The sequence below is a fragment of the Tupaia chinensis genome, unplaced genomic scaffold, assembly GCF_000334495.1.
Source record: "Tupaia chinensis unplaced genomic scaffold, TupChi_1.0 Scaffold000393_1, whole genome shotgun sequence".
Classification (NCBI taxonomy): domain Eukaryota; kingdom Metazoa; phylum Chordata; class Mammalia; order Scandentia; family Tupaiidae; genus Tupaia; species Tupaia belangeri.
The window spans coordinates 486,323-501,978 of NW_006159895.1; the positions used below are offsets into that span (position 1 = coordinate 486,323).

General features: G+C 39.0%; 1 pseudogene; it reads left to right on the top strand.

The window, feature by feature from the left end:
* The window catches only part of LOC102483674 (LON peptidase N-terminal domain and RING finger protein 3-like), a 45,974-nt pseudogene extending 37,220 nt beyond the window's left edge, over positions 1 to 8,754 (top strand).
* Positions 8,755 to 15,656: the final 6,902 nt, after the last annotated feature.

Sequence of the window (15,656 nt, forward strand, 5' to 3'; positions counted from 1 at the left end):
CCCATGTTCGTAACTATGAGCAAGTATCAATCCCCCTGAACCACCCCAGCCAGCTCCAGACCTCGCTAAGTGACAAGCACAGGAGAGCTAATCCAAACACTCCATGAAATAGCTAAAGATGTAATATCAATAAAATTTCTCAATCGCTTGGATTCCCCAGAACAGATAAGTCAACCTCGGAGGAAATTTGCTGAGTAGAATGTAAAAGTGTGGCATACATAATGACCTCATTGTGCTATTTATGTTTTTATAATAGTCTTCATGATAATCAAAAACCATTTTGTTTATGACTAACAGCACGATAAGAAAAAGGGAAATGGAGCAATTACATAAATAGACCAAGTCAGCACATTGCTTTTGATTGAATTACATGGCAGTTTTATGTAAAGCTGCTTTCAGGCACCTAAATTACCTAAAGAATTGTGTGGCATTTCCCCCCTTTGCCTCATTACACATTTTGAATGTCTACACAACTGCTGTATTACACCACTGCCCTGAAGACAGTCAGTTATATTCTTTATATATATGAGTGTATGATAGCCCCAAGTTCTAACTGTTCTAAAGATAATATCTATAAATCTAACATCAAACAAGGGTTTTTACCACAATTTATAACTTTCGTGTATTTTAAAAGATACATCTCTCTTTCATCCTAAATATTACCTCTGGGAGAGTTAGGGAACGTGAACCAGCAAGATTTTATTTGTAAACATATCTTGATTAATCTATCACTGATCTTATTTCATTTATTCATCTATTCAGCAAAAATTTTTAGAACTCTCTACTTCATGCCAGGCATTGATGACAACAAGACTGATAAACTCCTGTCCTCATCAGCCTTTTATTCTAGTAATAGTCTCATCAGTACAATGTCTCCTACACTAAGAAGGAATTTCCCCATTCTTGCAGGCATATCTTGATCAATCTATCACTGATCTTATTTCATTTATTCATCTATTCAGCAAAAATTTTTAGAACTCTCTACTTCATGCCAGGCATTGATGACAACAAGACTGATAAACTCCTGTCCTCATCAGCCTTTTATTCTAGTAATAGTCTCATCAGTACAATGTCTCCTACACTAAGAAGGAATTTCCCCATTCTTGCAGGTTCTTTGTGCTTCTGGTGCAACTAACTATGGCAGTTTGACAGAAAAACACCACGGAGTTTCATTTGGTGTCTTTTTTCATTGTCTAAGCGGAAGTCTGTTTACCACAGCTTTCAAAATGTGTCACACCTGCGGCTCTCACTTGAAAAGAAACACACAGAAGCCTAGCGACTTTTTTCCTGGGGAAATCTAGCAGAGGAAGCCTGGTCAAATCAAGGGCATGCTCATAGCAGAGGACAAAGTCTACCTGCCAGGTCTAGCGCGGCTCACACATTTTCATGTGTCCAGAGACTGTTACTCAGAGCCTTGCTTCTAGAAATGCCCATGCTTCTGTGAATACTAGTAAATCATTTCTCATCTTTTTTTCTTTATTATTTTCTTCTCTCCCTTCAACCTCAATATCTCTTCTAAAGCCATGGGACTAAATTTGTCAAAGAGATAAACAATAGAGTCATTCAAAGAGAGAATGTGAGGTTTCTTTAAATAAATCTAAAACTGTTTTCTTCCTTCAAAGAAAAAAATAAATGAAACAACCTTTTGTGACCCAGTCATTATTGGATTACATGTATGTATCCCCATGATGACAAGGAAGGAGTGCAAGTTGGTCTTATGTTGATGTCGTAAACATTTTTGTTTCAACACATGGGAGGTTCTCCAGGGCTTGAGTAAGTGAGCGCGATGACGGATGCTTGTGCTCAGTGAGGTCAGCATTCTCCCAAACATCTATGCCCGACATGTTTTCCTCACCCACTCAGCTACTAGCACCAAAAGGAGAGCTCTGGCTATCAAAGCAAAGCACAAGTCATGTAACTGACAATTCACAACAGTTTGAGTTCATTTGTTTCTAAGACTCATCTGCATGAAAAGCGCAGCCACTTACAAAACCTAATGTAAGGTAAAGCGGTTCAGTCTTGATGGTTGACCACCAAGGCACCAAGCTTCTAAAACTGCCCTGTCAGACAAACACTTGCTTAATTTCACACCGAATGGAGGGACAGAAATAGCTTTAACACGTATCTTACTACCAGACTCAGTAGGAAATGTACACCATGAAGACATACCATGAAGCCGTTTTCTGCTTCAACTCTGTTTTAAGGTGCTGGAAGAAATATTGGACTTTGCACAAACTTAAGACGGTCTATAGTCTTTGTTCTTTTGGGGTATGTTTTCCTTTTTCTTTTTTCAATTTTAATTTTTTTTTTAATTTTTCATTATCAGAGTGTGAATATGCTTGCCAGAGAAAGAGAAAGAGAAATAGGAAGGCACTTCCCAATGGCATACCACAATCCCTTCTCCTTCAACTTCCATCCTGTCAGGATTTTAGATATGCACATGCATATATCCAGTGTGTTTTTCCAGCTTTCAGAGCTGGGATTTGAACCATGGTCAGCTATGTGGGGTCCGGCTCTAACCACTATGCTACAGGGCGCAGCCCATGCTTTTAGTCTTCTTCATGGTGAATAATTTGTTGAGCCCTCTAAAATAGTAGGTACTAATTTGTCCATGTTTTTAAAGTTCATCTGTGTACCTCATTTACAAAAAAGAAAAAAAAAATAAGGCATTTCATTCATCAGATGTCTATCAACTGCTTTTTTTCTCCAATACCTTTTATTGTAGTAGGGTGTTTATCCTTTCCTTTAAAAACGTTATTCGTGAAGAACTGAGCTTAACTGAAACACCGCAAGTACATCATTTAGCAAAGAGCATGGCTTAATTTCAGACTACTGCATCTCACATTTTTATATACGTCCTGAGTGTTATTTCTGCCAGGTTGCAATGATCCCCAATACTGGAGGGCACGGAGTGCATGGAAATGGAAATTCCTGTACAATTTTTACCCAACATAGTCTTATCTTCTAATCTAACCCTCCACTGGGAACCCTGAAAACTAGAAAAATGGATTGACTGAAGTTTCACCCCATCTCCCTTCTGGCAGAAAATGGTCTAAGGGTAAGGAGTGGTCAGAGTACATGCCACAGTTTAGAGTTGGGAGTTGCATCAAAGTGAACTGAGGTAAGGACTGAAGCAATTAAGTCAGGGATCCTGTGAATAGTGGGAACGAAAATAATGGTAGAGCAGAGAAGGCTGTTCCAACCCCGGCTGGAAACAGTAACTGGGCATGTTTCTTTTCAGGCACAGAAAACAGATAGTAATTAAGGGCTATGATGTCAAGTCCTGAGCACAGAAGATAAAGTCTATCTGTGTTTGCAGAAAGGAAAAAGAAGCAGGGAGAGAAATGAGTAAACCGCCCAGAAAGCCATAAAGTTATAGTCAAAGATAATCCCCAAAAAGGCTGCCTAAATTCTGTGTAAGAATATAAACTCAAGACAAAAAAAAAAAAAAAAAAAAAAAAAAAAAAAAAAACAAAAAAAACAACCAGGAAGGCCGCAGACAGGCAATCTTCTAAAAGTGCCATGGAATCTGTTTCCTTTTAAACAAGTGTTTGGGCTGTTACATCTACTCTTCTCTTTGGACCTTTGTTCATTTCACACAAAATTCTAAATGCCAGAAGGAATGAGAGAGAAGAAAGTCATAAAGCTCTAGGGGCTTGACTCGCCACTCCAGGCTCTCTCTGTCCAAATCACAGGGGATTCACTATGTGGACACACGTTTTTGGGGGACTGAGTGCAGAGATCATGTCTCCTATTGTCAATTCCAGAGACAATGCCAAGTCAAGAGTAGTTATCGTTACAACCTATATCTTAAAAGTAATTGAGATCTTTATCATTTCTTTTTTAATAACAAAAATGTATTCTCTCATGGTTCTGGAGGCCAGAAATCCACAAACAGGATGTTGGCATGTGTGGTTCTTTCTGGAAGCCCTAAGGGAAAACTCGTTTTGTGCCTCTCCTAATTTACAGTGACTGCTGGCAGTCCTTGGTGTGCCTTTCTTTGTAGACAAGTCACTCCAGTCTCTGCCTCTGGGTCCATTTTGACATGGCTTTCCTCCCTGCATTTGTCTGTGTCTTGTCCCTTTCTGTCATTTGAAAGGACACACATCAGTCATTTTATTAGGCCCACCCTAATCCAGGGTGATGTCATCTTGATATCCTTACCTTAATTACATCTGCCAAGACCGTTTTCTAAATGCAGTCAGATTCACATACCAGGTTTTAGACTTGAACATACTTTTTTGGGGATATTATTGAAATCACTTGATACAAGAATATTTACAATTTTTAAAATGTATTTAAAGAAATATATAATCTAGGGACCAGCACATGGCATAGTGATTACATCTCTGGACACCCACATGGCTGACTACAGTTCAAGTCCCAGACCCGGTGGCTTAACATATGTGTTTCCATGCCCAAGATCCTGGGAGGAGAACGGAAGAGAAAGGATTGCAGCATGGCCATCTGCCCAGGGAGTGATTTCTCAGTATCCTGCTCACTGTCTCTGTCTCTCTCTCTCTCTCCCCCCAGCAAGTGCACATGCCGTATGGCAAGAACCTCTTTAAAAAAAATAATAATCAAGCGGCTGGCAGGTGGTATGGTGGTTAAGGGTACTGGACACCTACATGGCCGACCATGGTTCAAGTCCCATAACTGGTGACTTATTTTCTCACTTTCTCTCTCACCTCTCTGTCATTCTGACCCTCTCTGGTAAAACTAAAGTAAATAAAGTTAAAATAATATAATTCTTTAAAAAATAATTATCTATATGCTAGATGAAAAATGTATCAGGTAACAAGGAGTTGAAGTAATAAAACTAGAAAATCTAATCTAAACATACTATAACGAATAAAATATTGACCCGAGGCATGGGATATATACATTAGATTAGCAGATCAGTGGATCCCTTGAGGTAATTAGGTCATTAATAACAGGCTGATTTTTTTTCTCTCCAACTAGGGCGTGATGTCAATAAACAGGAAGACTAAGAAAAATGTGTGTTGGGTACAAAAAGAGAAGTAAATAAATAGGTTTAATTATGTAACTCAAAAGATAAAATATAATAGTAAACTGGTTGATGAGACATGTATTCGTAGCCTGCAGTTTGATTGGTTGTTAGTTTTTCAGATTTCACAAAAGGGACCTCAACTAAAGAAACTGGATGACATGTAAAATGAGACAAGGAGAAAGGAGAGCCAAGTAGAACACAAAGGACAATTTTGATAAGCATGGCTAAGTTTTAAAACATGCAGGGAAAAAATTAAATCCTAGGCATTTAACACATAAGCAAATGCCATGTATCCAGTAGCATTTCAAGGATCACAGAAAGCAAATTTCATATCACCAGGCGTTTATTTATTTTGAGGCAGTTTAAAGACATTCACATTGTGACAAATATTATCTTTGCTCTGAGGATGCAAAAAAAAAAAAAAATCAGTACAGACTGTGCTCAGAATATTAGGAGGCCTAGGAGGAGTTGTGAATACAGATATATTTGAATCTATTCATTAACTTTGAATAGTAGTACTAAAGCAGAGGAGTTGGATAGCTTCCAACAATTGCAATGAAAAATATGACAACAAAAACGCAGTATGTTTTACAGAATTCATCATGGACTCTTTTTTTTTTTTTTTGAAGCTAGAAGGAATGTTTGTTCTCCTTTTAGATACATTTTAAAATCAGCAACAAGAATTTCTCTATTGAGAGGGCATTTCTTGACTTTTTTAATAAGATAACTATTCTTTCAGAAATATTTAATAAACTTATTTAAATGGCCATTTAATTTAGATCTTCAGAGTAATGTTTCCAGTTAAAATACCTCTCAGTATTTGCACTAAAATCATTTGATGAAACATAAAAACATATATGACAACGATAAAGGAAACTCATGCAGTTATCACTTCCTTTTCAATGTATATTTTGCCAAAATGGAAGAGGGGAAGTGACTCAGCCACTTTGGAGCAGTGGCAATGCAAGTATCCTGCAAGACTGGAACCCATATGGCACATGTGGGTTCAGATCCCTAGGACGACCTGAATACACCAAGATCGGAGGAGCTGGGAGGATGGGCAAAGAGGATAATGATGTAATGAGGCCTTGTTGAGGGTGCTTCTTTCTCTCTCTCCCTCTCATGGATATGCAGGTACTATCATTAAAGATGATGAGGAATAAGTAAATATATTTCCATAATACTTGTGTTAGTAAAAATATAAAAAGAGCCTGGCTTTTGAGTGCCAGCTGAGATCCTTTTTGCAAAGACAGCTAACTCCATTTGATCTCCATTGTTTGGGGAGGTAGGGGTTAGTGGGGAAACAACGAAGTGAACATTTTGACCTGTGGACAATGGACTCAGGTTACTCTAGGAAAACCTAGAGCTCCTGCATTGCTCTAGTCAGGAGAAATAGCAGCCAGGTGGAGGTGGCAACAGCATGATGAACCCCGCTCAAGTAAGAGTGGCTGCTCGACAAGGCAATGGGTAGGACCGAGCAGAAGAGCAGAAACAGCAGGATGCCACCTCTCCAGAAATTGCCTCCATCAAGACTGGCAAATGCAAGGAAAAGAAAAGGAAACAACATCACATCAAATCCCCAGAAAGCGTAGCAGTACCTAAGTCCCCAAGCAAGATCCTCCCACTGATCAGGAGGCCAAGCCCCCTTTCGGTATTCCACTTGCATCTTTTGACACACCTGATCTGGAAAAGTCCCTTATGTATGAGATTATTCTATGGGGAGGTCACAACACCTCATGGGCACGTCTTTTGCTAAAAATGCCTTGAAAGATACCTAGATCACAATACAAAGTGTCCATTGTGGAAAGATGGTCTTTCACAGTGCTTGGCATCAAGAAAATACAGCAAAGATATAATAATGGAAGAGCTAATAACTAAATTCCTTCCAGAAGAACTCAAGGAATGAAGGAGGATTTATGAAAATGAAATGGAAGAACTGTCTAGCATAAACAGGAATGTGCCTGTTTTTGTGTGTCTACAGCCTTTGCCCCCATTCCTGGTCCCTGCACATCTTTGAGCCTTGTAGATGCATTTGTAGATTTGTAGATGCACTAAGACAGTCACAAGACAGTTTGGCACGTCAAGGAATTTTCAGAGTATGGCTGCATTCTGGAGATCAGAGATGTTCAATGCTTTACTGCCGGGAGCCGTACCCCCAGCCAGGGTGGGTGCACAGGGAGGCGACGCGGGTGAACAGGAATCAGACTAAGACCTCATGCCCTTAGCATGTTCTTAGCCGGCTACAGCCAGAGTAAACTCCAGACTGCAGCCCTGATGGCCAGAAGTCATGCGTATTTATTATAGAAGGAGTTTTACAGCAGTGGGATGGGTGAGGGGAAAGTAAGTAAAACATTTTGCTCTAAAAGGTAAGGCATTTAAAGTATAGGAACAATAATCATAAAACATGACGTCTGTTTTGTTTAGGTATAAACAGTCATAATTTTTAGAACGAGGAAGTTTATTTTTTGGGTGCATCTTATTCTTAGATCTTGATTACCAGGGAGGGTCTTCAGATGAGAAGGTTTTCAGGAATTTTCAGTCCCAGACCAGCTTGATTACTTTAGTCCCAGATTGGCTTGAGAATTTTGAGCCTCAGGTCAGCTTTTGAGAACTTTAGCTTCAGGCGAGGGTGGCAGTAATTACAAGAGCCTAAAAATAAATTCTGTCTGGTTTAGTAAAGACAAGGTTAGTATATACTAAAGTGAAATACTTATGTTATCTCTGGGGTAGTCTACAGCTAAGAGGGTGAGTCTACATAGGAAAGGAATGTGGTCTTGTGAGTAGCTAAAGGTTACAGTGTACTTGGGACTCTCTACATGCTGCTCTATACAATGACCGTGGCTTGGGGAATGGCGATCTTCCCTTGTCCTGAGAGTAAGGGTGGCTTATGGTCTTTGGGGTAACAGCATTTCGTGGATGAGTCCCTGAGCCCCTCTTGGCTACTGAGATCCTTCGCCCATTAGTAATCCCCAGTAGGAGAAGTAAATGTAGCATTCTTTATTGACATTTTCCAGGAGGGTGAGATGAGTCTAATGGGAGTAACTCCTGTTCACAGCCGCCGCCCTACACAGCTGCCGCCTTAGTGGATCCGCATTCTTTCAGGATTATTGTAAAAGTTATAGTAAAGCTGGGGGTGCCTTTATGGGATACCGGGATACGGCAATAAGGCCCATGGCAGAGAAACTGAGTGCAGGCCAGTACAGTAACACAATGAAGGTGAGGTCCAAAACTCATAAAACTGTTGACCTTGCAAACAGTTCTCCTCAGCCGAGTCCCTGCTCTAGGCCTGAGGGGCAGTTCTTTCATACTCAGCTTGTGTTAACTGCATGGTCCCAGCACTTTACCAATGGCAGCTCGGTCATGGATAGTATAGGCAAGAGGGGCTTCAAGGGACTCCATCGGAGCCAGCGAGTGGCTAACACACTGCTGATATTGAATACACTGAACACAAAATGGTTCAGGGAGAGGACTGTGCTGAGCTCATGGGACTGCACAACTGTGTCTGAGTATCTTTGTGGTTTTATTAACTCAAATCATCTCTAAAGAATCAGTTACTCAATCACTTTGGTCCAAAGCAAGAGAAAGATGCTGATTCTCGGATTAACCCAAATGATCCAGTCTGGTGCTAGTGAACATTAGCGGTTCTTTCTTTAGAAAGCTAAGCCCAGATCACACTCCCAGCAATGAGGCCTCTAAAGCATAATCTGAATGATATTTGGCCAGTCCTGGCCTTTACATCTTGAAATTAAAACTAGTGGGACAGTGGACTGCTGAAGAGGAGCTCCCACCCCCATGCTGCCTCATGGCAGTCTTCTTGTAAATATATCTAGCTGCAATAACATCTTAACAGATTGGGGTATCCGAGAGCAGCATCACCCTACTATTATCAGAGAGAAATTGAGTAGAAAGACTAAGATAGTGTGACCTGTTTGAAATTGTCTTAAAATGCTTGTTGACATGCTGCACCACTATATGAACTGCAGAGGTGTGTTTAAAAAATACGATTTTAACATGAAATGTCTCAAAAGTTTAAAGTGGTTTTGCTTCAATTTTCTTTATTTCATAAATGAATATGTGGTTGAAATGTGAAGTGAAGATACTAATAATGTTGCTGCATTAGTTCACTGACTCAAGGTCTCAGTCCAAATGGTTCAGGTTTTATAGAGCCTTTGTCTTAAATCATGGACATCTTTTTGTTTCAATAAGTTATTTTTTTACTCTACTGTTTTCTTCTTTCCTACATGTATGTTCGTAGCTATTTTAGTACACGTAACTGAAAAATCAAAAATTTTAAAAATTAAAAAAGATAAAAGCAATCAAATAATGTAATTTCAATACAGTCTCTTACACTAGATATATGTTTAAGAAAATTATTAAAATTAAAAATAAAAATAAAGTTTTATTTTAATGCTTTCATATAAATATATCTGCTAAGAGATATTTGATTTCAAAAGTTCATAAAAACAGATTTTCAAAAGTTTCGAGATGGCAATTTGCTCCAATTTGTAATTTATAGATAATCTACATTTTATATGCACTTTTCATCAGTAGTTCTCTTTGTACTATTAGCGAAAAAAAAAAAAAAGACACTTTAGACCAGTAGCCTTTCATCTTGTTTTCTTTGAATCTGGGGACTAGAGCTGCTTCAAAGAATCTTATTAATGCTATAAATCTTCTACCCACGTTCTAGTTCTCCACAAACATTCGAGCACACCTAACGAACATATTTCTTTATATAATGTCAGGGAGTCTGTGGTTGAAATGGATATTAGGATCTAAACTGAGAACCTCTCTGGCTTTGTAATTCTATGGGCTAAGGAACATTCTCAGCACTGGAGAGAAAGTAGAGTCGGCCAGAATAATAGTAGAAGATTTTTCTGGTTCGTTCTTTACTTCCTCTACAGTGCTTAGACTATCCCATAGCGCGTATAAATGATGTTAGATGAACAAGTAGTTTTATCAGCTTCTGGGTGTATTTGAGTTGGAAGCAGTAGAGAGAGAATTAACATCAGATTTGGATGCAGAGGATATGATTTTAAATCTCTGCTTTCTATATTCTGCTATGGCTTTAGACAAATTATCTAAATTCTCTCAGCCTCAATTGTCTTATCTATGAAATAGAAATTATAAAATTTGTCCCAGATTCCTATAAGAATTAAATTGAGCTAATATATATCATCAGCAATTTAATCAGATGGAGTTAACCATAGTTAGTTTGGTTAGACACGGTGTTTAAAAGTAATAATAATAAAATAGGGACCAGCAGTTAGCGTAATGGCTATGTCGCTGGACTCCCACGTAGTCGACCGCGGTTCACGTTCCAGACCCGGTGGCTTAAAACTCATGCCGGGCGCGTGTGCATGCGTGCCCAAGATCCCGAGAGGAGAACAGAGGAGAAGGGATTGTGGCGTGGCCATCCCCCCGGGGGGGTGATTTCTCACTTTCTGTCTCTCTGTCTCTCTGGCAAGCGCACGTGCCCTATAGCAAAAACCTCTCCAAAAAAAGAAAAAAAAATGTAATAATAATAAAATAACTTAAATATCACTCCTGAAGTTATGTGGCCTTCTCACCTGGCACACTAATTACCTGCCTGATCTACAACAGCATTTGTGTTTGAGCCCTAAAAAAAATTTGATCATATTTCCTGTGGTGACACTGAGATAAAAGTTTTTGAAAGCAAAGAAATATATTGCAAGAAATATATTGCAAGAGCTTGAAACTCATTTCCTCAGAAGTTAATTAGCTGTGAGACCAGCGGATGTCATAATGGTTATGTTTGCTAGACTCCCACACGACTGACCATCGTTCAAGTCCCAGACCTGGAGGCTTGAAACTCATGCCAGGTGAATGTGCATGAGTGTCCAAAATCTCAAGAGGAGAATGGAGGAGAAGGGATTGCAATGGGGCCAGCCCCCCTGGAAGATGAGTTCTCTCTCTCTCTCTCTCTTTCCAGTGAGCACATACGCCCTATAGCAAAAAAAAAAAAAAACAAAAAAACAAAAAAAAACTCTATTAAAAAAAAGTTAATCAGCTCTGTGAAAAAGAAACAGAACTGAGGAAATGGCAGTTACCAAGCCATAGGTGATCTGTAGATGAACAGAAATTCAGACTAACAAGAACTAATCAGCTCTAGCAGGATGGAGCCTCCAAGGAATGGAGTCCTGAAATGAGTCACTGAGAGGCACCGGTGCTCACAAAGAAAATGAAAGGGTTTCATCCACATCTGGGAATCTCAGACCCAAGATCAGTGTCTTCTCTTGGAGTCTCAGGACTAAGTGGATAAAAACTAGGAGTGGATAAAATCCTACTGATGCTGTACAATACAGGCAAGTAAGAGGCTGCAAGAATGTGACGTTTTTCTTTTCACGGGTTTAAAATGAGTATGAAAAAGGAAGCTTCCCTGTCCTTTATCCTCCAAATATGTATAGGAATAAAAATACCTGGCTTTATTTCCTGGACAAGTTTTATTGGCATGTTCAACCAAGTGAAAACTCTGGCCATTGGGGAATGCTGCTGTGAATATTTTCCATTTGCAGTTTTGTTTTAGGAGCTAGTGGGAGATTTTTATTTTTCTTTAATCTAGTACCCTAAGATTCATTTCGGTCTCCTGGCAACCATTCTTCTCATTTCTCATAAAAAGACAATGAAATTACTATACTTTGATGGCTTAGGGAAAAAATTCCTATATTGCTGATCTTTTTCCTATAAAACTTCAAAAAGAACAAACCTCAAAACTCATGGTGTCCACTTTTCACTTTAGATAGAGTATAAAGGTCATTTGTCACAAAAATGAAAATGTTTATTTCCTTAAGGATAAAAAAAGAAAGAATTAGCTGTCTCATGTTTTTATCAGAAACATAAATGGGGATGCTCATAAATGTGCTACTGCCATCAAATGACAGCCTTGGCTTTAAACAAAGCAGGTTGTTACATCACATTAGAGCAGCCACACTGACTAGCCCTCCGTCTGATACCCACACGCAGGCAAGGAGCTCAGGGGCATTACAAATAGCTACTTTAATCCAAATGTCAGACAAGCCATGAGCAAGATGTACTCTAGGGGATAAAATTATCTATGCTCAAGGTGAAGAGAAACAGAAATGACTTTTTCTCCCTTGAAGAACAAAAGGGAAATAGAGCAGGGAAATTTCAACTGGAGAAGAAATATATACATTGTAGTATGATGAATACAAGTCTAGCAAGAAATAATGCATACATACCATATAGCTAGAACTTCCCTAGAATTTTATCTAATGCCCACAATGCTGCAGTACATACATTTTTCAGATAAATAAACTGAAGGTCAAAACAGTTAAGTTACACGTCCAAGGTCACAGGGCTCGTAAGTGGCAGAGTCAGGATGTCTCAATCTGTCTAATGCCATGTCCAACCCCACTGTTTACCTTCCTAGTTCAGTACCATTTTTACAAACAACCTATAATTGATTAGCAAAAGTTTGGGTTTCACATCTGGGAATTTCAGACCCAAGATCAGCATCTTCTTTTGGAGTCTCAGGACTAAGGAAATTCTCAAACCGACAAAGAGTAACTGATAGAGAAAGCCACAGCTCCTAGTGCCTCAGCACCATCTCATGTGCACCTCTCAGTTAAGAAGCCAGCCCACACCCTCAGATTGTGCCGGCAAACTCCAAACAGCTCAACTCGCTACTAGAAAATCATTCAAAGTCACACGGTGATGAGTTTTCCAGTGGAAAGAAAATGAAACATTTGAAAACACCAAGTGAGCAGAATCAATATAGTTTGGGTTTTAGAGTTATTCCTGTAGTGCTTTTGACTAAATAGTGTAAAAATATTATCAAATAGAGGAGTAATATGCACAGGTTGAATTGCGTGAAAGAAATCTGTCCAATCTGGAAGTTGTTTTAGATTCAAACATTGCTCCCTAATAGAGTGAAAAATAGGATGGGGATGCTGCAGCTCTGATAACCCTTACTACGGTAAACATATGCTGATGTCAAGTATAAACAAGACTTTTCATTAGCAGGCTAGTGTCTTTTTTTTTTTTTAATTGCCAGAAGGCACATGCACTTGCCAGAGAAAGACAGAGACAGAGAGAGTGAGAAAGCACCCCTCATGGGACTTGATCCCACTGCAATCTGCAATCCTTTCTCCTCCATTCGTTTTTGTCTTGCTTTGTTTTTTGTTTTGTTTTGTTTTTTGAGAGGTTTTTTTGCTATAGAGCATGTGCACTTGCCAGAAAGACAGAGAGAAGCAGAGAGACAGAAATCGAGAAATCACCCCCCAGGGGGGATGGCCACACCGCAATCCCTTCTCCATTTTCCTCTCAGAATCTTGGGCACACATGCACACACGCCCGGCATGGGTTTAAGCCTCTGGGTTCAAGACTCGAACCATAGTCAACTACATGGGAGTCCAGTGGTATAGCCATTATGCCATATGCTGGTCCCCTCCTCCATTTCTTGATCCTGTCAAAATTGGGGGCATACATACATGCCCAATGTGTTTTTCAAGCCACTGGAGCTAGAATTCAAGCTAAAATTGGCTATGTGCAATCCAGCTCCCTTAAACTAGGTAATAAGACCAAGCCCAAAGGATTGTCCTTTTATGGCCAAGATGAATTTAAGATATGAGAAAAATATCTAAATCTGTGCAAATGGAAGCTTTTTTTTTGCTCTGAGGAAAATGTAGAGAACTGACTGCACAAAAAAGAAATTTCTAAGACCTATTTATATTAATATTATCTTAATTGTTTATAACTCATTATTTTTCCTGGTCTGGTTATGGAGTTGATTATGTTCTGATTTTCAAATATATATGAGCAATTTATATTGAATATAAAACCTCATTAACATTTTAGTCAATGAAAGTAGCTTCCATTTCTATCAACCTCCTTCAGGCTTTTGTACCTCTGTGATGAACCCATCTCTACAGTCAAATCAAAGAGCTAAAAAGGCAAAATCAAAACAAAAATTTTTCTTCTTTGATTATCGTTCTTTTTCTTCATTCAGGACTTCAAATTTAACTCTAAAATTGTTTATAACACAATCTGTCACAACCATATAAATGAAGTATTATCATTTATTGAGTTGTCAGGAAAGTCATGACACATTTTTGCATAGAATAACAAAAATACATAATGACTTTCCCAACAGACTAATATATTTTATTTTTATTTCTGAGAGAGATTTTTTGCTATCGGACATATGTGCTCACCATAGAAACAAAGAAACAGAAAACAAGAAATCACTTCCAAGAGAGGATGGCCACAACACAATCCCTCTTCCTCCATTCTCCTCTTGGGATTTTGGGCACACATGCACATGACATGAATTTTAAGCCACCAGGTCCAGGACTCAAACTGTAGTTGACTATGTGAGAGACATAATCATTATGCCATCTGCTGGTCCCCCTAATATATTTTATAAAAAGCGAGAGGCAGGTGGTGTGGAGGTTAAGGTGGCTGGATCCACCATGGCCAACTCTGTTGTATAAATCCTGGACCTGGTAGCTTGAAAATCACACTAGCTGCATGTAGATGTCTGCCCAAAATTCCAAGAGTAGAATGGAGGAGAAGGGATTGTGGTGTGACCACCCTGATTTCTCACTTTCCCTCTCTCTTTCTCTTTGACTAACACTCTTTGTCTTTTTCTGTCTTTCTCTAGCCAAGTGTACATGCCCTATAACCAAAAAGGGGAAAAAAAAACAGGTTAAAAAAAAAAGGTTGAGTAAAGATCTTAGTTACACCTTAATCTATTTTGACTGAGAGAGAGTGTTCAAAGATCTTATAACCCTCACGGGGGTCAAGAAAGAAATTACTGAAGTCCTCTCCTGAGACACCATCTCTTCTACTTTCAGCCTCCTACCTCAATCAGGCCATTAGTTCACGAATAAGACCAAACTCTCAGATTTCCTTAACTCTATTGAAAGGCTTTAGGAAGAGCCTAGATTTGAACTAACTCCTGACTAAGCTCCAATGATCATAGCCTCAGAGCCCTTAATTTCTTGAATCCACTGGACCAATATCATGCTTTTTTATCCCTGTTTATGTCAGTCAACCCAAGAGCTCTCAGTCTCTCATCTTCTGTAGTTGACTTCCCATAGGACTCAAACATGATCTCAGTTCTTCCAAACTTTCCCTTCATACACAAATGCTGATTTTTTAAATTCTTCCATCTTGTCTTCAGAATTTAAGTCCACTATCAGCAAAAATCTCTGTCCTCAACTACTTCTCGTGGCATTACATGCACTTTCTGGCTACCTTAGCTGAAGCCCAGATTTCTGTGAGTATTCTACTTCCCAATTAGCTCTCTAAAGTGGTGTCTGTTTTGTGCCTATGTGCTGAGTGTGGAAGGGGACATTGGTCTTCCTTGCTCCTGTCCTCATTGGTTCTTTCTCACTCCCATCTCCCTAAGTCCCTGACTTTATATTTTTTAAAAAATTAACAATTTTATTTTCACATTTTACAATACAAATGAAAACTGCACTTTTTTTGTCCTACTTCTCTCTTCCAAAACTACTCTTATTTTTAATTTTTTTTTAACAGGAAGGAGGAGTAAGTCTTCCTTGACATGCTGTTAGAAAACACCCAGAGTCACAGCACCATGATCTCCTGGTGAAGTAGAACAAGTTAATATAAAACTGACATAGAGGCCTCCCATCCATTC